At 54.0% G+C, this 22,926-nt stretch overlaps 1 long non-coding RNA gene across 1 annotated transcript; it reads left to right on the top strand.

The window, feature by feature from the left end:
• The first annotated feature begins 9,395 nt into the window (after nucleotides 1–9,395).
• LOC136792654 (uncharacterized) lies at nucleotides 9,396–10,365 on the top strand. The gene is made up of 3 exons (XR_010836750.1): nucleotides 9,396–9,462; nucleotides 9,717–9,834; nucleotides 9,972–10,365. It is a non-coding gene; the product is annotated as an uncharacterized lncRNA (long non-coding RNA).
• Nucleotides 10,366–22,926: the final 12,561 nt, after the last annotated feature.

Below are 22,926 nucleotides of genomic sequence, written 5' to 3'. Positions count from 1 at the left end.
ATATGCATTCTAAGGTGGGACTTCCCTGGCCGCCCAGGGGTCGGGACCCTGCACTCCCGCTGCAGGGGCCGCGGGTTCCATCCCTGGTTGGGGAACTAAGATCCCGCATCCTGCATGCCACATGGTGTGGCCCCCAATTTTTTTTAATTAAAAAATATGCATCCTAGCCAAATTAATGTACACATCTAATGCAATCCCTACCCAAAGTCCAATGACATTTTCCATAGAAACAGAACAATCTTAAGTTGTGTGTGGAGCCACGAAGGACCCAGAAGAGCCAGAGCGACCCCGAGGCAGGAGAACGAGCTGGAGGCCTCTCGCTCCCAGACTTCACACTTCATTACGAAGCTACAGTCGCAACGAAGTGTGGCATTGGCACAGAAACAGGCACACGGGCCAGAGGAGCAGAGAGCCCAGGAGTCAACCTACAGCTATGCGATCAGTTAATTCACAAGAAAGGAGCCCAGAACATACGCCAGGGAAAGGACAGGGCCCTCAATAAACGGTGCTGGGAAAACCAGACGCCACTCACCAAAGAACAACACTGAACTCTGTCTACACCCCACACAAAAGGGGCCAAACACCCAGTTTTCCACATCAAGCCCTTCCTCTCCCGGGTCCTCTGAAGACAGACACCCGCAGCGGTCAGCCACGCACAGGAACCTTCCCCACGCTTTTCCTCACCTTCTCCCTCAGCGGCATCACCTCCCGGCAGGTCCTGAGGAGACCAGGCTCATGTCAGCCTGAACTGGACCCCCCAATGTCCCAGAGCTGAAGCCCCGGCGGGTCCCGAGGAGAGCCGGCTTCCGTTAGTGTGGACTTGGCCCCGGGTTGTACCGAAGCCCGGCCATCAGCGTGGACTCAGCCCCGCGTGTTCCAGAAGCCAAAGCCCCAGCAGGTCCCGAGGGGACAGGGCTCCTCCCAGCATGAACATGAACAGCGTGATCTGAACAGACATCCGGCGAAAAAAGATACAGATAGTAAAAGTCATACAGAAACAAGCTCAACAACATATACCATTAGGGAACTACAAATTAAAATCATGAGACACCATAGCACACCAATTGGGACTGCTAAGCTCCAAAAATATGACAATACCAATTGCTAGAGGGTGAGGAACAAAAGGAACTCTCCCTATAGCTGGGGGGATGCCTGTGCAGCCACCTTGTAAGACAATTTGGCATTTTTTTCCAAAGCTAAACAAGTCTCACGTTGGGACCCAACAATCATACTTCCAGTATTTAGGCAACTGCCTTGAAAATCTATGTCCAAATGCAAACAAGGATGGAGTTATGCACAGCAGCACTTCCATAATGGCTAAAAACTTGAAATCAGGATATCCTTCAAAAGATGAATGCATAAGCAAATTGGGGTACATCCACGTCAAGGTGAGTAGAATATGCCACCCCAAAATATGTCTCTCTGGCATAAGGATTATTGGTCTGCTTTAAAAAAAATAGGGCTTCCCTGGTCGCTCAGTGGGTAAGAGTCCACCTGCCGATTCAGGGGACACAGGTTCGAGGCCCGGTCCGGGAAGATCCCACATGCCGCAGAGCAACTAAGCCTGTGAGCCACAACTACTGAACCTGTGCTCTAGAGCCCGTGAGCCACAACTACTGAGACTGTGTGCCACAACTACTGAAGCCTGCATGCCTAGAGCCTGTGCTCCGTGACAAGAAAAGCCACCACAATGAGAAGCCCCTGCTCGCCAACACCCACAGAAAAGCCTGCACGCAGCAACGAAGACCCAATGAAGCCAAAAATAAAATAAATTTATTTTTTAAAAAATCTCAGAAAACTGAGATTGCCGTTTTATGAAGGACATTTACAATAGAGAAATCTCCATTTATAAGGGTATGTCCCTCTTTGCACCAAAAAAAGAAGGATAATTAAATCTTAAGTAACTCTTTTCAGTGGGGAAGTCCTGACTTAAATGTGCACACAGCCATACCCTTGTTTACTGTGCTTTGCACGATAACCTTCCATAACCGGCCTTCCCCCCTTCCCCAGCATCTTTTCTGTTTTTAGCTGAAGACGGTATTGAAGGGGATGGTTTTGGGAGTGACTCAGTTTTCCGTGGTATCCCCCCTCTATTCAGAAGGTATACATGTTATTAAACTTCTGCTTTTCTTCTGGTAATCTGTCTTTTATTACAGGGGCAGGGGGGGGGCTCAACCAAGAACCTAGAAAAGTAGAGGGAAAATTGTTTTTCCTCCCATACACGTGCAGTGGAATACTACTCAGCAGAAAGGAATGCACCATCCACCTATGGAAAGACACGGATAAACCTTCAGCGTGTACTGCTAAGTGAAAAATCCAGCCTGAGCAGGCTGCACACAGTGTGACCCCATTGATGACATCCCGGGAAAGGCAAAGCTACATAGATGATAAGCAGATCATGGGGTGGGGGGTTTGAAGTAGTCCATGTGATACTCTAGGATGGATACCTGTCACTATGCATTCGTCTAAGCCCATAGATGTGTGTAGCCCAAGGGGCCAATCATAATCTACTCAAATTTAGTTATTTAGGGTGTAGAATATTGCAGGAAGGAATACATCATGTGACAGAATCTAATTGTATTAGAAATATATGGAAACAACTTACTGTGGCGGATGGGATAAAAGGTGCTGACTTAAGTTACCTTTGGAAATGAATGGAATCTGTAGGCTAAAGGCAAAATGGCCCGTATATAAACAGTGGGCTTTATTTTACGAAGTTCTTTCCAGGGTGTAACAGCTAACAATTCTGAAACCTCTGCACACGTAACCTGGAAAGGAGCAATGCACAGATAAATGGCAGATGGTGGGAGCCAGGCTCCTTGCTGTGGGAGTGCGAAGTTACAGGTACGCAAGGGGAGAGCCTCTGCCCTCGTAATCCTGGATCTGGGCTTCCTGGGAGGATGCCGACTGGCCGGGGGGAACACACAGATCTTCACGCCGGGAAGACCCTGCAGACATAGGAACTTCGCACCCCATCTTTCCACCCACACCTGCTGGAAACACTCAGCACTCCGTAATCAGTCAACTGCAGCGTTTAAGACATTCTCACCCCTAAGCAGATAAAGGAGCGTGAGGGTCTTGCTTACCCCTAAGCTGTCCCAGAATCTAGGCCCTGGGTGAAGCCAGTTTGGGGGTTCCTGGGCCTCTGAATCCAGGCCCTGGGGTGGAACCAGGTTGGGGGTTCCTGGGCCTCTGAATCCAGGCCCTGGGGGTGGAGCCCAGTTGGGGGCTCCTGGGCCTCTGAATCCAGGCCCTGGGGGTGGATCCAGGTTGGGGGTTCCTGGGCCTCTGGCCAGCAGGTGAGAGGAAGGAGGAAGACCAGTCCTGAGGACAGAGGTGCCCTGAAGTCTGTGAGCCCAGGAGCCCCGATGGGACTCATTCCCAGTGAGGACATGGGCGGGGCCTGCAGTGGTTCTCTGTTCCCCCTGGGCCCTTTGATGAAGCCATGGCAGCACTGGGCCCAGACGTCTCCTGGCGGCATCTCAAACTCTGACACAGTGGTTTTACAAAGGAACAAGAGAATGGAGCTGAGCCCCTGATGGCCACTCCTTTCTGGCTCTGAGTTGCTTCCAACAAGACCGCAGTCACCTGCATTAGTCTGCTGTGACCCATCTGCCCCCACTTTGCCTTTCCTCTCCCTCCCTGCGATGATTCCAGGGACATTTCCAGCCCGGACCCCTCTCCCAGGCCAGACGCCTCCGTCCAGTCACTGCACACCCATCTCACCTTGGGGGCTAGCAGGGTTTCAGAGGACTGGGATCCTGCAGCTCCCCACACCCAGGAGCAGCCCCACCTTCCCAGGTTGCTGAGCCCAGGCACCAGGTGTAACCGAGCAGGACCCTGTGGGGCCTTCCCAGGACAGACCCCTCCCCCACACCCTCTGCTGTAGCTCCTCTCTGAAGTACCCGGATAACAGTGCCCGATGCATGCTTCCTCCACCACCAAGTGGAAGAAATTAACTACTTGATGATCAGGAACAGGTAGCCCCGGAGCTCCTGGTGCCTAAGAATTTATAACGTTAACCGCCCGTTACCTCACCATCAATCAGAGAATCGTGCACCAGCTGATCACATACCCTGCGACCCCCCTCCTTCACTTGGCCTTTAAAATTGCTTTGCTGAAACCCCTCAAAGAGTTCAGAGTTCTAGAGCACAGGCCACCTGGCCTCCTTGTATCGGCACTTTGACAATTCAGACTGCACCTTCCTCCGCCACCCCCGGTGTCAGTAGACCGGCTCTGCTGCCCTCGGGCGAGCGGACCCACGTTCGGTTCGGTAACACTGGGGCCTCCCAGGCTCCCACTCGCCTTGTGCCCCAGTGACTGTCAGCTCCTCCTCCACAGTCTTGTTGCAGCAAAAACAGAAACGAAGTTTCCCTGCCCCGAGAACAAGGGAAACAAGGGGACAGCGAACAGGCTAGAGAAGAAACGTGACCTGGCCTGAAAGAGCTCATCACTCCTTGTTTCACTTTGTCACTCATTTGTAGTAACTAGATTTGTACTTCACAAAGCTAACCTCACTCCCCGACACTACGGGGTTTACCTTCGGCACCCATCACCCCTCACTGTGTGTGTTACAGCCCCGGCCTCTCACTCCCTAACCTTATTATGTAACGCACTTACATTCTATACGCTCCTCACAACAAATCACCCCCCAGTTTTTCATTTCAGAAACAAGGTCACCGGCCGATAAACCAGAGCAAACGGACGCAATTACCAGACTGCCGGACCCCAATTACCGGGCGGCCTGACGCCAGCTGTGACTGATTTGAAATAATGCAAAGGAAAGGAGGAATGCAAGACCTTCACCATTTTGATCCTATACTATAATCCCAGATTGCGAGAGCCCCACATATAAAACCTTCCCTGATTCTCAAGGAGGGGTGCCCAGTTCTTGAGGTCTAGCCGGCTGTGTCTTCCCTGCTGCCTCGCAGAAAAATAAAGCCATCTCTCTCTTCCTCCAAAACCCATCTCCATATTTCTGTTCGGCCTCGGTGCACAGGGAAGCCGATATTTCGACGACAGCCTGTGGCCAGTTCCCACGCTAATTCCCCTCTAGGCCCACAGCCCTGGCCCAAGCCAGATCTTGTGCCTGGTTCCTCCATCAGGGCTGACAAACCTCCCTGCCCCACGGTGCGTCTCACATCCCACCCCAACGTGCTCTTTCTGAAGCTTAACAAGACTGTGACTCTCTCCCTCCTGTAATCCCCCAAAGTTTCCCCACTTTCGCTAGGGTATCTGCCGGGAGAGACATCTGCCAAGGCCCTGAGAGTCCCCGGCAGCCCCACTAGGCTGCTGGCTCCTGGGTTCCCAGACACTGAGCACCTCAGCGGGCCAGGAGACACGGCAGGAAACCCCAGAACTGCTCACCTCAGGAGGGGGCTGGCACTGCCACTGCCTGATCAGAGAGCAGAGAAGGGTTCCCCAGCTGGGACACAAACTGCACGAGTGGCCTCTCCTTGCGCCATTAGCTCACCTCGTGTGACTTGAGGGAAGGAAGGACCGAGGCACACTTGCTTCCTAAGGAGGACGGTATAGGCTCAGTCATGTCTCCCCAAATCCACATGCTGAATCCCTAACCCCCAGGACACCAGGATGTGTCTGTATTTGGAGATGGGTTTTTAAAGAGGTGATCAAGGTAAAAATGAGGTCACTAAGGTGGATCCTAATCCAATAGGATTGATGTCCTACAAGAAGAGATTAGGACACAGATAGGCACAGGGGGAGACCATGTGAGGACCTGGGGAGAAGATGGCTGTCTAAGCACCAAGGAGAGAGGCCTCAGGAGAAGCCAGCGTGCAGACACCTTGCTCTCCAACGGCATCCAGGACTGGGAGACAGGCCTGTTATTCAAGCTGCGCAGTCTGTGGTATTTGTTATGGCGGCCCCGAGCAGACTCACAGGGTAACTCAGGGCTCAGACTGGACAGAGCCCACTCTCCATCCCCCTGTACGTGAGTTAAAGGAGCCCCAGGCATCAAGGAGGGGGTCCCTGAGGGGAGGCACAAGATAGAAGATGCTAGGCATTAACACGACTGCATTCATGTTAAACGTGCCTGAAGTCCATTCACCTGAGATGGTTTTGTCCTGCATGTACATCGGCACCTTTAGTCTGAACTGCAGACCTTTGGCTTCACCACCTCCACTGCGAGCATTAGCTTCACCTGCTGTGGACCATCTCCTATAGGATTTCCAGAACCACAGAGCATCGAAGCTTCACAGAACCCAGAATCTGTGCGCTAGTGTCTGGGCGACCCTCACAACAGAGCCGCACAGCTGCCCATCAGAACCCATTTCCCTTTTTCCTGTGCACAGCTACCCTGCATCTCCCAGCCTTCCCACCCCTTACAGCTGGGGCACAGTGTCTCGTGTTACCAAGGGGAAGGGGTGGAGGTGGTGAGGGCCTTGGCCAGCCTGCATCCTAGGACGGAGGGCACGATGTCCCTGTGGTCACCCCACCCCGCTGGTTGAAACACTCACCTGGAATCAGGGAGGAGAAACAAAGTGGGGGCAGAGCCTGGGAACTGACACCCACCTGCCCTGGACTCTCACAGGAAGGGGACAGAGACATCTTGAGCTTCAGCCCAGTTTTGGGAGACACTATGTTCCAGCAACAAACTTCTGCCTTAAAAGCCAAGGTGCTTTACAAACCCCTCCCCAGCTGTCACAGAAAGTCAGACTTCATCTCATCACATTTTCCTCAAACCCCAGCTCACGCTGAGACCACCTCTCAGGTGATGGTACTTCAGAGCAGCCCCTTTAGAAGATCCCTGGATTTCAGCTCTCACAGCCCTGCCTTCAGTTTAAGCGAGAAGTTTCCTTGACAACCTTGACAAACCTGCTCAGTTTCCTTAACAACCAAGCTTCGCAATCTCCCAAACTCTTCTCCTTCAAACATTCCTATTCTAGGCTTGATGAGCCTAAAGTGACAGTGCTGTCATCACGTGCCAGAGGGTGACTCCTCCAAGCCCGTAGTTACTGGTTACATGATGCTACTGATGATGACATCCCAGAAGAGCCAGCTTTGCAATATCACCATTTCTGGACTCGGCACTGGGTCCCTTTCCACGGACAGAGTGGAGTGGCTGTTTCCACGGGCCCCGTGGTGGAAGAGCTCCCCTAATGCAGCCAGGACTTCATCCTTTCCAGGTGATTCCAGGGTCCTCATTCTCCCCAGAACCCCACCCACATGGCTACTGTCTGTGCCAGTCTATACGGGACCTTGGTAATCTCCTAAAATGAGGGTTATTTTATACACAGGTAATGGGTTGAATGCTGGACCCCAAAGATGTGCCCCCCAGAACACAGGAACAGGACCATATCTGGGAAAAGCGTCTTTGTATATGTAGTTAAGGATCTCGAGGTGAGGTCATCTTGGGTTAGGGTGGCCCTCAATCCAATTGAGAGAGTCCTTAGGAGAGACAAAACAGGAGAGACTCAGACACAGAGGAGAAGCCATATTACGACAAAGGCAGAGATGGGAGAGATGCAGCCTCAAGCCTGGGGATGCCTGGAGCCCCTAGAAGCTGGAAAAGGCAGGAAGAACCCTATCCTGGAGTCTTTGGAGAGACTTCCGTCCTGCAGACACCTTGATCTCAAATGTCTGGTCTCCAGGACTGCGGGAGGATGAATTCCTGTTGTTTTAAACCACCCAGCTTGTGGTCATTTGTTACAGAAGCCACAGAACGGTCACACAGACCCTGCTCTGTAGGATCCTGGAAGTGCAGGTCTCATTAAAGGCCAACAGAGGCTGGATTGCAGAACCCTTAGGGTCAGCACTGGGCCCCAGAAATCCTAAAGCAGTGGCTGGACACAAGAATGTTGAGGGGTCAGCTGGAAGCCCATCCCTAAAGGTGCCGGCTGCACACGGCCTCCCCAGGTTTTTATGCCTGTACAAGTTGGGGATAAGTATTTCCATCCTGATTCAGGACTTCTGATGTCACCCTTCACGTTGCTAATTAAGAACCCACTAGTTACACAGAGGAAAACCCTATCAGGACACTTGCTCCAGTGGTAAACAATTCTGAAGTTGGTCAGAGGTGGGGAATCAGCTCCCAGGCAGCCAGCAGCCCCTCCGCAAGGCGCGTCCTCATTGCAAAGCTGGGGGACCGGGCCGAGGCGTCCCTGAGTAAACGTGAGCTGACTCCCAGGCCAGCTGCTGCTGAACTGTTCCCACCCTTCCCAGCTAAAACACCTGAATGTGCGCAAGGACTTAAAAGCCTAGAGGAAGGGCCGTGGAGCCACACCAGCGACAGCACGCAGGCCGAGTTGGTGCCTGCAGGCCAGGCAGGATGGTCGTAACCCCGGGCGCACTTCTGGAAACTTTCCATCTCCCTGCCTGACGTACCCCTCCTGTTCCGGCCCCCACTGCTTTTTTCCTTCCTCACCTCTGCCCGGTGTGAAATTCCAGTGGCAGGTATGGGTGACACATCCTCTTCTTTAGCAGGCAGCAAACTGGCAACTCCTGCAGAAAGTCCAGCAGAGCCCCACTCGCACCGGGCCACGCACAGAGCCGTGAGCCCTACTCCCTCCCACCAGCCCAGCCCCGAGACTGCTGACGGGGCAGAGAATATGGCGTCAGGCACAGCTGCAGGGGCTCTTGCTGTCTGGAGCGGTGTTTATATTGACCTCAGCCCAGGCACACCTGGGGAGGGCTGGCCAGCCCGATCAGGCTGCCCAGGTCAGCCAATCCTCACCCATCAGGGGCTCAGAGTTGCAGAAAATGGGCCTTGCTGAACTGGCCAGGTCCAAGGAACAGGTGTGGTTTCCTGAGGGTCAGGATAGACACGGGGCTGCAACTCTGCTTGTTTTCTCAACATTTTGTCTGGTTCATGAGTGGGAGACAACTTCAAGAAGACCCTCTCCTAATGAGAAGAAGCCAGGAGTAAGGGAGAGGAGGGGTGGTGGGTGGAGACAGAGGCCTGGTGCCTCAGCTGCAGTGGAAGCCTCTGGAAAACCCAGTGGAAGGAGGCCACACAGAGTGAAGCCCAAGCAGACCTGTCAGAGCTGCTGTTTGTTAGTTCAGGTCCTGCTCTGAGGTGCTTTGTGTCAGCTCTGACCAACAGGTGGGCTGGGGGTGCTCTGCAATGAGGGCTACTTGCACGGTTCCTGTGTGCCCAGCCTTTCTGGGTGCCTGCCCAGGTGACCTCCATACCCTGGGAGGGGCCTGACCACGAGAGCCCCGGAGGCTGCTGGGTACCTGCCCAGGTGAGCTCCATATCCTGGGAGGGGCCTGACCACGAGAGCCCCGGGGGCTGCTGGGTACCTGCTCAGGTGAGCACCATATCCTGGGAGGGGCCTGGCCACGAGAGCCCCGTGTGCTGGGAGGGGTGTGTGTGTATGAGCGTCCTCTCTGTGCAGCCGGCACAGAGTTGCTTAGCAACTTCCCTGTGGGCAGCGCTGGGATGAAATGAGAACCAGGAGATGCCACGGACCCCCTGAACCCCCGTCCATCCCGAGTGATGAGGTCAGTAGGTGGGTGCTGGCCACTGTGCTGCGTGAGGGAGACCCCACAGGTACCTCTTGTGCCTTCCACCTGACACCACGGAGGCCTCCTCAGGACAGAGCAGACAGCCTGCCTGGGGCAGGTGGGAGCTCCTGGTGACCCTGCAGGGGACACGAGAGGGACGGACCAGGCAGGAGGGGGTGGCAGCCCAGGCAGAGCCATGGGGCTCGGGGCCGAGGGGCCTTTCCGGGTCTGAGCTGAGGGTGGACGTGCAGGTGGTGAGTGTGATCCAGGAAAGCTACCCTGGTGACGTGAGGCTGAACCTGCTTCAGAGTGACAAGCCTTCCGGATGATCCCAGAACAGGACAGTGAGACGGATCCTGTTAGAAGAAGGTGAGTGAGTGCCCCCAGGAGGCGGCCCTGTGAGCTGGCCCCGGGAGGGGGTGAAGGGAACAGGCGTGGAAGCTGCGGGGAGTGGGCAGTCCCCCTGGGTGGGCGATGGGTGCAGACCCTACTCCGTGGTCCCACAGCCGTGCTTCCGGCTGGATTATTTGGCTTCTTGGAGCCTCAGCTTCCTGGTCTGCTCCTGGGGTGATGATGCTGAGTGAGACTCTCCGACGCTTCTTCACTGTCTGCCCCTCAAGCCTGTGAGAAACGGAATATTTCTTGCCATCTCAGTAAACAAAGGATGTCACAGCCATCAGCACCTGCAGCCCTCCAGTGTGAGGGGAATTCAGGATATGTAAATACAGAATGCAGGCCCCAGAGAGCGGAGGTGCATATCAAAGGAAGGAATTCGTGAGCCTGACTCCGGCATCTTCGCATACAAAGGAAAGCGCTGCATTCCTCACCTTGGAGAGCAGGTTCTCCTTAGCTGACAATCACCTTTTCACGTCCCCCATCACCTGCGCCAGCCCCCCGCCCTGTCCCCTCCCCCCGGTGCTTTAGCTCAGGGAGGAAGGGGCGCCCAGGGCCTCGGCTGAACAAGAGGCCTGGGAGCCTCGGGAGGAACTTTCGCCGCTTTCCCCGCCGTCGGGAGGAGGGTCGCTGACGCTGCGGCCGGACCCTGCGCCTCCCTCGCCCCGTGTCCCCTCAGGACGCTCAGGCCGCCCTCTCCCCACGTCCCCCCGGGCCCCGCGAGCCAGGCCGAGGGCAGGGCCGAGAGGAGGGGCCGAAGTTCCCCGGGACCAGACCCCGAGGCCGCTCGTTCTGCACAGCAGCGGCGGGTGGCCGCGAAGCCCTTCCCCTCAGAAGCTGCTCTTGCGCGGCCGCCCGGCACCGGACCCACTTACCCGGCCCGCCGTCCCCACGACTGTCGCGGCTTCGGCCGCCGGGGCCCCTCCGCAGCCGGCAGCGTCAGTGAGGCCACCCTCCCCTCGGGCGCCAGGGCAGCTCCGTGACGGCGGAGGGAAGAGACCCCGAGCCGGGAGCTCCAGCTCTGAGGAAACGCGGGCTCCGTTCTGGGCGCAGTGGGTGGGGCCGTTCTGCCCCGAGGCATCCTGGGAGGGAGCGGGGCGCCGGGGGAGGAGCCGCCAGCAGCTCAGGGCCCCGTCGGGGGTCCTGGAGGGGCGGCCCGGCCTGAGGGCCCCGCCCACTGTGGCCGCAGCGCAGGCCTTTTTCCTGGAATCCTACACAAAAAGTCACAAAGATACACACGGTCTACAGTGAATGTTCACAAATGGTGGTTGCTGCTGTGCTTACTATCCTATTAAACGTGTGAAATCCATAACACACTTGAAGTTCAAAATTAAATACGATTTTATTTATTTACTTATTTATTTTTTGCGATACGCAGGCCTCTCACTGCTGTGGCCTCTGCCATTGCGGAGCACAGGCTCCGGATGCGCAGGCTCAGCGGCCATGGCTCAGGGGCCCAGCCACTCCGCGACATGCGGGATCCTCCTGGACCGGGGCACGAACCCGTGTCCCCTGCATCGGCAGGCGGACTCTCAACCACTGCGCCACCAGGGAAGCCTCTAAATACGAATTTTCACCTTTCTAATTGTCTCTCTGCTATTCACAATTGTCGTTAATGAATCAGAGACTGTGGCATCACTAGTTAAAAATGAGCTTGTTAAAAAAATAGAACTCAGGCCCACCGGACCTACTGAATCACAATCTGCAATTTTACAGTCTCTCCAGTGTACCTGTGGACCCATGAATAGTTGTAAGGTACATTTCTACCTCGACATGTCTTTTCTGTCTGAGAAATACACACATCTTATCCAGTTTGATATAAATAAAACACTCAAAAATGCATATGCCTGTGTTGAAACCATCATTTTATTATTTCTTTTCCAGATAAGTATAGTCTCTATACTGGTTTTGTGGATCACATGCCATACTCTTTTTTTGTAGTTAGAAATAGAGAAAGTTACTTTGTAAAAAAAAAAAAAAAAATATATATATATATATATATATATATATATATATATATATATATATATATATATTAGTGGATGATTGAAGACACTCTTCTAAATTAAAACCAGTTCTCTTAATTTGCTCTTTTCTTCTTGGGTCATATTATGAACTCTTCCCGTGGCCACATGGCATGTGTACTTTTAATTTCAGGGACTGCTGACATTCCAGGATGTGCCCATAGATTTATCTCAAGAGGACTGGGAATGCCTGGACCAAGATCAATGGGAGTTGTACAGGGATGTGATGTGAGAAAAGTATAGGAACCTGCTTTCCTTGGGTGAGGATACCTTCCTTCCAGAATTCCTTATCCACCCACAGGGTTTAGAGGCCTTCATTTGTAGAATGTCTCCTGGAGTGTTCTGCTTCCTACAATAGGGTTTCAGATTGCAACGATTCAGGAAATATTGGGAGTTTGTGGGTATAATTTATGTTATTCTTTGAAAATTGCAGCTTTCTTTATAATATACTTTGTAACTGCTTGGGATGGGTCTATATGAACAGTGTACTATATGCTTCTGTTATAGTCCTTACAATATTTTATTCTCTTATTATCTCTAACAATCTTCCATGGATTCTTTGGGCTTAAGGTGTATTAAAAAAGAGACGGCGATTCTGGGACTTCCCTGGTGATGCAGGGGTTAAGACTGCGCCTGCCAATTCAGGGGACACCCCCCACACGTGTCCGTACCCCGACCTCGAGCCTCAGCCTCACGGGGGGCCTAACCCTAACCCTAGCTCCGGCCCTTCGCCGGGCCGCCAGGCCTGAAGCCTGAGGCCTAGCCTCACGGCATGCCGCGCCCTACGCCGCACACGCCCCCCCACACGTGTCCGTACCCCGACCTCGAGCCTCAGCCTCACCGGGGGCCTAACCCTAACCCTAGCTCCGGCCCTTCGCCGGGCCGCCAGGCCTGAAGCCTGAGGCCTAGCCTCACGGCATGCCGCGCCCTACGCCGCACACGCCCCCCCACACGTGTCCGTACCCCGACCTCGAGCCTCAGCCTCACCGGGGGCCTAACCCTAACCCTAGCTCCGGCCCTTCGCCGGGCCGCCAGGCCTGAAGCCTGAGGCCTAGCCTCACGGCATGCCGCGCCCTACGCCGCACACGCCCCCCCACACGTGTCCGTACCCCGACCTCGAGCCTCAGCCTCACGGGGGGCCTAACCCTAATCCTAGCTCCGGCCCTTCGCCGGGCCGCCAGGCCTGAAGCCTGAGGCCTAGCCTTACGGCATGCCGCGCCCTACGCCGCACACGCCCCCCCACACGTGTCCGTACCCCGACCTCGAGCCTCAGCCTCACCGGGGGCCTAACCCTAACCCTAGCTCCGGCCCTTCGCCGGGCCGCCAGGCCTGAAGCCTGAGGCCTAGCCTCACGGCATGCCGCGCCCTACGCCGCACACGCCCCCCCCCACGTGTCCGTACCCCGACCTCGAGCCTCAGCCTCACCTGGGGCCTAACCCTTACCCTAGCACCAGCCCTGACCCTGACCCCTAGGCCTCCCCCTCAGCTTGAAGCCTGAGGCCTAGCCTAACTGCACACTGCCCCCTAATACGCACACGTCCCCTAACACGCATCCCCACCCCGATCTCGACCCTCAGCCTCACCGGGGGCCTCACCCTAAACCTATCTCCAGCCCTAACCCTGACCCCTAGGCCTCCCCCGCAGCCTGAAGCCTGAGGCCTAGCCTCACGGCATGCCGTGCCCTACGCCGCACACGCCCCCCCACACGTGTCCGTACCCCGACCTCGAGCCTCAGCCTCACCGGGGGCCTAACCCTAACCCTAAGTCCGGCCCTTCGCCGGGCCGCCAGGCCTGAAGCCTGAGGCCTAGCCTCACGGCATGCCGCGCCCTACGCCCCACACGCCCCCCCACACGTGTCCGTACCCCGACCTCGAGCCTCAGCCTCACCGGGGGCCTAACCCTAACCCTAGCTCCGGCCCTTCGCCGGGCCGCCAGGCCTGAAGCCTGAGGCCTAGCCTCACGGCATGCCGCGCCCTACGCCGCACACGCCCCCCCACACGTGTCCGTACCGCGACCTCGAGCCTCAGCCTCACCGGGGGCCTAACCCTAACCCTAGCTCCGGGCCTTCGCCGGGACGCCAGGCCTGAAGCCTGAGGCCTAGCCTCACGGCATGCCGCGCCCTACGCCGCACACGCCCCCCCACACGTGTCCGTACCCCGACCTCGAGGCTCAGCCTCACGGGGGGCCTAACCCTAACCCCAGCTCCGGCCCTTCGCCGGGCCGCCAGGCCTGAAGCCTGAGGCCTAGCCTCACGGCATGCCGCGCCCTACGCCGCACACGCCCCCCCACACGTGTCCGTACCCCGACCTCGAGCCTCAGCCTCACCGGGGGCCTAACCCTAACCCTAGCTCCGGCCCTTCGCCGGGCCGCCAGGCCTGAAGCCTGAGGCCTAGCCTCACGGTATGCCGTGCCCTACGCTGCACACACCCCCCCACACGTGTCCGTACCCCGACCTCGAGCCTCAGCCTCACCGGAGTCCTAACCCTAACCCTAGCTCCGGGCCTTCGCCAGGCCGCCAGGCCCGAAGCCTGAGGCCTAGCCTCACGGCATGCCGCGCCCTACGCCGCACACGCCCCCCCACACGTGTCCGTACCCCGACCTCGAGCCTCAGCCTCACGGGGGGCCTAACCCTAAACCTAGCTCCGGCCCTTCGCCGGGCCGCCAGGCCTGAAGCCTGAGGCCTAGCCTCACGGCATGCCGCGCCCTACGCCGCACACGCCCCCCCACACGTGTCCGTACCCCGACCTCGAGCCTCAACCTCACCGGGGGCCTAACCCTAACCCTAGCTCCGGCCCTTCGCCGGCCCGCCAGGCCAGAAGCCTCAGGCCTAGCCTCACGGCATGCCGTGCTCTACGCCGCACAGGCCCCCCCACACGTGTCCGTACCCCGACCTCGAGCCTCCGCTTCACCGGGGGCCTAACCCTAACCCTAGCTCCGGCCCTTCGCCGGGCCGCCAGGCCTGAAGCCTGAGGCCTAGCCTCACGGCATGCCGCGCCCTACGCCGCACACGCGCCCCCACACGTGTCCGTACCCCGACCTCGAGCCTCAGCCTCACCGGAGTCCTAAACCTAACCCTAGCTCCGGCCCTTCGCCGGGCCGCCAGGCCTGAAGCCTGAGGCCTAGCCTCACGGCATGCCGCGCCCTACGCCGCACACGCCCCCCCACACGTGTCCGTACCCCGACCTCGAGCCTCAGCCTCACCGGGGGCCTAACCCTAACCCTAGCTCCGGCCCTTCGCCGGGCCGCCAGGCCTGAAGCCTGAGGCCTAGCCTCACGGCACGCCACGCCCTACGCCGCACACGCCCCCCCACATGTGTCCGTACCCCGACCTCGAGCCTCAGCCTCACGGGGAGCCTAACCCTAACCCTAGCTCCGGCCCTTCGCCGGGCTGCCAGGCCAGAAGCCTGAGGCCTAGCCTCACGGCATGCCGCGCCCTACGCCGCACACGCCCCCCCACACGTGTCCGTACCCCGACCTCGAGCCTCAGCCTCACGGGGAGCCTAACCCTAACCCTAGCTCTGGCCCTTCGCCGGGCCGCCAGGCCTGAAGCCTGAGGCCTAGCCTCACGGCATGCCGCGCCCTACGCCGCACACGCCCCCTCACACGTGTCCGTACCCCGACCTCGTTCCTCAGCCTCACCTGGGGCCTAACCCTTACCCTAGCTCCAGCCCTGACCCTGACCCCTAGGCCTCCCCCTCAGCTTGAAGCCTGAGGCCTAGCCTAACTGCACACTGCCCCCTACGACGCACACGCCCCCTAACACGCATCCGCACCCCGATCTCGACCCTCAGCCTCACCGGGGGCCTCACCCTAAACCTATCTCCAGCCCTTACCCTGACCCCTAGGCCTCCCTCGCAGCCTGAAGCCTGAGGCCTAGCCTAACGGCATGCCACGCCCTACGACGCACTCGTCCCCTAACACGCATCCCCACCCTGATCTCGACCCTCAGCCTAACCGGGGGCCTCACCCTAACCCTAGCTCCAGCCCTGACCCTGACCCCTAGGCCTCCCCCGCAGCCTGTAGCCTGAGGCCTAGCCTAACGGCACGATGCGCCCTACAACGCACACGCCCCCTAACTCGCATCCGCACCCCGATCTCAACACTCAGCCTCACCGGGGGCCTAAGCCTAACCCTAGCTCCAGCCCTGACCCTGACCCCTGGGCCTCCCCCGCAGCCTGACGCCTGAGGCCTAGCCTAACGGCACACCGTGCCCTACGACGCACACTCCACCTAACACGCATCCGCACCCCGATCTCGACCCTCTGCCTCACCGGGTCCTAACCCTAACCCTAGCTCCAGCCCTGACCCTGACCCCTGGGCCTCCCCCGCAGCCTGAAGCCTGAGGCCTACCCTAACGGTACGCTGCGCTCTGCGCCGCACACGCCCCCTAACACGTATCCGCACCCCGATCGCGACCCTCAACCTCACCGGGGGCCCAACCCTAACCCTAGCTCCAGCCCAGACCCTGACCACGGGACCTCACCCGCAGCCTGAAGCCTGAGGCCTACCCTAACGATAACCCATACCCTGGCCCGTACACTCCCCCTAGCACGTATCTGTACCCCAATCTTTCCCTAACCCTCTCCCGGCGCTAAGCCTAACCGTAAGTCCTGTTCGTGAGACTCGTACAATTAAGACCTTAGTCCCTTTTTTCACCATTTTTGTGCAACCAATCCAGTTAAAATAGGAGGCGTTAACAACTGTAAAATTAATATTAAAAAGATCTCATTCTCTTAGGATTTCAGGAGCGTAATTCTGAAAGCTGGTCTGGAACTGACACTGACACTGAGAGACTTCGTAGCCAGTTGTCTAATTCTACCTAAGTAGGTTTTAACTTCTGACGTAGTATTGATGTATCCATAACAGTCGCTAATGACCACTACACATATTTCTCTTCTATTAGTATCTGATCTAACATCATTGTTTGGAATTTAATAGTTAAGAGAGGATTCCTTGAAAACGTATGGTTGCAGCTATCAGCAGACATTATTTTGAGAATGGCTAGTGGCAGCCTGAGTGTGATATAGCTAAGAAATTGAATTTCAACAATACAGGAATGTGGGGACTTACCTGGCGGTTCAGTGTTTAAGACTTCACCTTCCAATGCAGGGGTTGCCGGTTGGATCCCTGGGCAGGGTGCTAAGATCCCACATGCCTCGCAGCCAAAAAACCAAAACATGAAACAGAAACAATATTGTAATAAATTCAATAGAATTACAAAATGGTCCACATCAAAAAAAAAACTTAAAAAGAAAACAAAACAAAAATTACAGGAATGCATCTAAATCACATCTACAATGGTCACTTAGGTTTATCTTGGGTGTCTGAACCCTAGTTACTCCTTTTTGACTGTCAAATGCATTCCCGTCCTCAATGCCAAAGCAGATGTACAATTCGTATCCAAAAGACCATAAAACAGGCCACGTTGGTCAGTAAAATTTAAGTTAAACCAGGTATAAGCCAGAGTGACTTCCTCACACCTCAATACGTGAAGAGTTTTTTTCCCTTTTCATTACAAGTCTTTCAATAGAAAGCATTGGTGATCAAAATGTCAATCCATCAGTGTCAGAATGATTCAGCTGTTTGGCCCATGTGTAGACCATGTCCCTCAGCGCTACGCCTCCTTTATATTTGCCTAGTTAATCCGCATTGGGGGAATACTGATCAGCTATCGTGAACATGCTCAGAGGTATGTTAATGAGAAAACGCTTTATATAGGCCATACATTTTATTATTCATACCCAATTGTCACACAAGCATTGTACACGTGCTTTTAGCAGTAGACCTAAAGCAAACAGTGAAACATCATGAGTAAGTACATTCTGATCATTTCAGTAGATAGTTTTCCTTTCCTCTTAAACATCAGGGCAAAATGAAGCCAACACAGTAACCTTCATAAATACACACTTCAGTACAGAGGTGTCATTTATCCAATTGCTCCAAGTCCTAAGTAGCTTGAGCGCAAGGACTTCCCTGTGTCTGGAAAACACAGATCAAAGCCAGTAACAAAAAACCAAATACATTATAACCATACTCACCAGTTGACTCAGTAACCAATCCTTTCATTAACTTTTTATGAAGCCATCCGATTCTACATTAAGATTTTTCATTTCTTACCCAGTTTGGCATTATGGTATGAAACTTATCAGAGACCTGTGCTTGCCAAAAGGTCCTTCACATAGATCTTCTTGAAGATGGAGCACTTTTGCAAAGTGCTAGAGCACAACAGCAACTATCTATAAAACACATAAGGACTTAAAATTCATGGTTAAACATTTGATCACAATGTAAATGACAAAAGAAGCCATGATTGCTGCTACATACAACATTTTAAAATATATAGAATTATGAGTGAAAAAATTTTACCAGGACATACTAGATTTTTAGGAATTCCATGTAATTTAACATACTAATCAAACATTTCTCTCTGAGATGGCTCAAGGGCCTTCTAAAGCATCTCAAAGTTAGCTGGAGATTAAAAAAACTGTTAGAATTGGCCAAACAACACTTATTCACTGAACCAAAGCAAAGAGATTTCAAACAAAAATAGAGATCACAGACACAGGCAAAGGAACTCACAAGCTCTTTGCAATCAAAAGCAGCATTCCAAGAAAACTTTGGAGGGAGAAACCAAATCCAGGCTTGGCCTAACCCACTTCCAACAAAATCCATCTTAGAAAATCCTGGTCATGCACAACTCTTTTCTCAATGTTCCCTTTGCACAAATGTTCATCACCTTCTGTATCCATCTTATGTTGCCCCTTATTATTTTCTGCATTCAGAAACCACCAGCTCTAGTACAAAGTGACTTTCTTTTCTCTTTGTACCATCAGCCTGTTACCTAGCTGCTCACTTTCTTTATTACGTAGCTTCATAAATGCTTGAACATATGGAACTTCTTTTGTCTTTCTCTTCCTGTGACAAAATAACTCTAGCTGAAGGATAGTATAGTCATTTAGGCTACCATTCAAAGACCACCTTTCCTCGTTCTTCAAGAATGTATCCATACATTGGCCAGACAAAATTACAATAGAATTTCATTCTTTTCATAGTCTTAGGTTTACAACTATAGGTTGACCTGTATGCCAGGATTTTGCCCATTGGCTAGCAGATGGAACTGAAGAAGAAGCACTTCTTATGTTTGAACTATAGAACACTCACACACAGACTAAGAACAAAACAAAATCCTAAACACCAACCGAAGCCTCAAACCAAAGGAACCAGAAACCAAAGAGAAACCAAAAACCAAACAGCACAAGGCTCAAATAAGCTTCCAAGTCTCAACTTAGCCTGTGACCTCTGTTCAAGTGGTGCACCTCCCAAATGAGATTTCCTGGAATGAAAAGTCACCCAAATGGGAACCGAGGTTCCCCCAAATGTACCGGGCTAAAAGGACCTCAGACTGCATGCCAGAGTGTTACCCCATGCTGGCTGAGTTGCTGCAACATCCCAAATGCTATTTTTCTGGTTCCCCAAAATAGTCCCTTGAAGTAGGACATTTGGGGCACTCCAGGCAGGAGGAAGAGAGGAACGTCCTCAAGGCAAAGACAGCCTCAGCAGCTGCTAGGGTGGTTCCTCTTCCACCATCTACTCCTGCCCCAGAGTTCTAACTGCTGGGATGACTGGGGCTCGGCCTTTCCAGGCAAGGGTCCCAGGTGGTCTGACCTCTAAAGGAATTCTGCAACTCTACACTCTCTCGGAAGAGGCTGGTGTGGAGAAAATCTCAGTGTCCGATCAAGTCAGGGTACCTACAGGGGACATCCCCAAGTCAGGCCCACATTGGGTACTAAATGTAATGTCGAAAACTCGACCTCTGTGCACCAGTGCCAAATCGAATCTCAGAGAGAGGGGTTTGCAGGAAGTAGAAAAGAATAGCTTTACTGCTTTGGCAGCCAAAGGGGGACACAGAAAACTCGTGCCCTCAAAAACCATGTGTCCCAATGCAGGAGGATCTGGTGAGGAGGTTTACAGCAATGGTTTAAGGAAACAGTTGATCTTAAGGATTAGTGTGTGTACAGGGCCTTAACTCACTTTAATCTGGCCTCAGATGGTCTCTTGATGAGCTTCTCTGGAATGAAGAAGACTAAAATCTTCTATTTTGTGGGGGTTTTAGGTTGGTAAAGAGCCCAAAGATACTCTTACCTGTATCCCTTGAGGGAAAACCAGGATCCTGGCCCAAGGCTGCACTATTGCTTCTTGATGGTTTCTCTCTCGTCTCTGCATCTCCTCCTTTCCCTGATGAGCAACTGTTCGAACCTGCCCTTTGGAACTCAGGGAAGGTCCTGGAATCTCTAGCCTAACTAAGGCCCTGACACTGTTCCTAACTCAGACCCTGACACTCTCCCTAACTAAGGCACTGACACTACTCCTAACTCACTCCCTGACACTGTACCTAACAAAGGTTCTGATGCTAATCCTAACTCAAGCCCTGACACTGTCTCTAACTAAGGTCCAGCATCTGTCCCTAATACAGGCCCTGCTACCAGCAAAAACAAAAATCCAGACACTATGCTGAGCTAATATCCTGACCCATTTCTAACCAAGGTCCTGACACTGTCCCTAAGAAAGCCCTGTTGCTATCCCGACGTGAAGACCGGAGGCTGTGCCTAACTCAGGCCCTGATAATGGCTTTAGCAAAGCTCCTGAGGCTGATCCTAATGAGGCCCTTATGCTGCTCCTAAGTCATGCCCTGATAGTATCCCTAGCTAAGGACCTGACACTAGGCCTCACTCGAGCTCTGTCACTCTCCTTAAGTCTGGCTCTGACGCTGTCCCTACCTCAAGCCCTGACACTGGTCCTAAATTAGGTCCTGATGCTCTAAGTAACTAAGGTCTTGGCACTATCCCTAGTTCATGTCCTGACACTATTCCTAGACCTTAACCTAACCTTGTGTTTAACTAATGTCTAGCCTCTTATACTAAATAAATCCCTGTCGCTGTCCCTAACTAAGGCCCTGATATTAGTTCCGAGGCCGTGACCCTGTCCCTAACTGAGGCCTGGAGGTCCTAACTCAGGCCCTGACACTACAACCTAACTCAGTACCTAACAAAGGCTCTGATGCTTGTCCTAGGTCATGCCCTGACACGGTCTCTGGGGCCCTGCTGCCGTCAATATCTAAAGTCCTGACATTATCCTGAGCCAATATCTTCACCCATGTCTTACCAAGGTCCTGAAACTGTCCCAACGTAAGCCCTGACACTGTCCCTAAGTGAGGCCCTGAGGCTGTCCCTAACAGAGGCCATGAGAATGTCTTTAAAGAAGACCCTAACGTTGATCCTACAGACGCCCTTATACTAATCCTAAATCATGCCCTGACACTGTCCCTAACTCAGGCCCTAAAGATAGGCCTCACTTAGGCCCTATTGCCGCACCTTAGTTAGGCTCTGACACTATCCCTACATCAGCCCTGACACTGGTCCTGATTAAGGCTCTGACTCTGGTCCTAAGTAAGGCCGTGACGCTCTCAATAACTAAGGTCTTCACACTATCCGTAGCTCACTTCCTGACACTACCCCTTGGCTTGAAGCTGCCTCTGTCCCGAGCTAATGTTCTGCCTCTTATACTCCCTGAAGCCCTATGCTCTCCCTAACTAAGGCCCTGACGCTCTCAATGACTAAGGTCTTCACGCTATCCGTAGCTCACTTCCTGACACTACCCCTCGCCTGGAAGCTGACTCTGTCCCGAGCTAATGTTCTGCCTTTTATACTCCCTGAAGCCCTAATGCTCTCCCTAACTAAGGCCTTGACGCTCTCAATGACTAAGGTCTTCACGCTATCTGTAGCTCACTTCCTGACACTACGCCTCGCCTGGAAGCTGACTCTGTCCCGAGCTAATGTTCTGCCTTTTATACTCCCTGAAGCCCTAATGCTCTCCCCAACTAAGGCCCTGACTAGCTCTAACTAAAACCCTGACACACTCTAACTACGGCCCGAAATCTGTCCCTAATATAGACCTTGCTGACGGCAATAACTAAAATCCGGACACTATGCTGAGCTAATATCCTGAACCATTTCTAAGCAAGGTCCTGACACTGTCCCTAAGAAAGCCCTGTCGCTGTCCCTACGTGAAGACGTGAGGCTGTGCCTAACTCAGGCCCTGAAGCTATGCCTAACTGAGGCCTTGATGCTGTGCCTAACTCAGGCCCTGACCATGTCTTTAACTAAGACCCTAATGCTGATGCAACAAAGGCCCTGATGCTGCTCCTAAGTCATGCCCAGACAGTGTCCCCAGCTAAGGGCCTGATGCTACGTCTCACTCAGGCCCTGTCGCTCTCCCTAAGTCAGGCTCTGATGCTGTCCCTACCTGAAGCCCTGACACTGGTCCTAAATAAGGTCCTGATACTCTCAGTGACTAAGGTCTTGACACTATCGCTAGGTCATTTCCTGACACGATCCCTAACCCTAACCCTGTCCCTAGCAAATGTCCTGCCTCTTATACTAACTGAAGCCTTTATGCTGTGAATCCCTCAGGCCCTGAATTTAGCCCCAAGGCCGTGGCACTGTCCCTAACTAAGGCCTAGATGCTCGTCCTAAATCCCACACTGACACTGTTCCTAACTCAGGCCCTGACACTGTACCTAACAGAGAACCAGATGCTAGTCCTAACACAGGCCCTGACACTGTGTCTAACTAAGGCCCTGCTGCCATCAATATCTAAAGTCCTGACAGTATCCTGAGCTTATATCCTGACCCATCTCTTACTAAGGTCCTGAAACTGTCTCTAAGTAAGCCTTGACGCTGTCCCTAAGTGAGGCCCTGACGCTGTCTCTAACAGAGGCCCTGATAATGTCTTTAACAAACCCCTTAGGCTGTTCCTACTGAGGCCCTTATGGTGCTCCTAAGTCATTCTCTGACACTGCCCCTAGCTAAGGGCCTGACTCTAGGCCTCACTCAGGCCCTGTCGCTCTCCCCAAGTCAGGCTCTGACGCTGTCCCTACCTGAAGCCCTGACACTGGTCCTAAATTAAGCACTGATGCTCTAAGTAGCTATGGTCTTGACACTATCCCTAGGTCATTTCCTGACGCTATCCCTAGACCTTAACCTAA

Source organism: Kogia breviceps, chromosome 15 (assembly GCF_026419965.1).
Source record: "Kogia breviceps isolate mKogBre1 chromosome 15, mKogBre1 haplotype 1, whole genome shotgun sequence".
NCBI classification, from domain to species: Eukaryota; Metazoa; Chordata; class Mammalia; order Artiodactyla; family Physeteridae; genus Kogia; species Kogia breviceps.
This window is presented reverse-complemented; position numbering and strand designations above follow the sequence as displayed.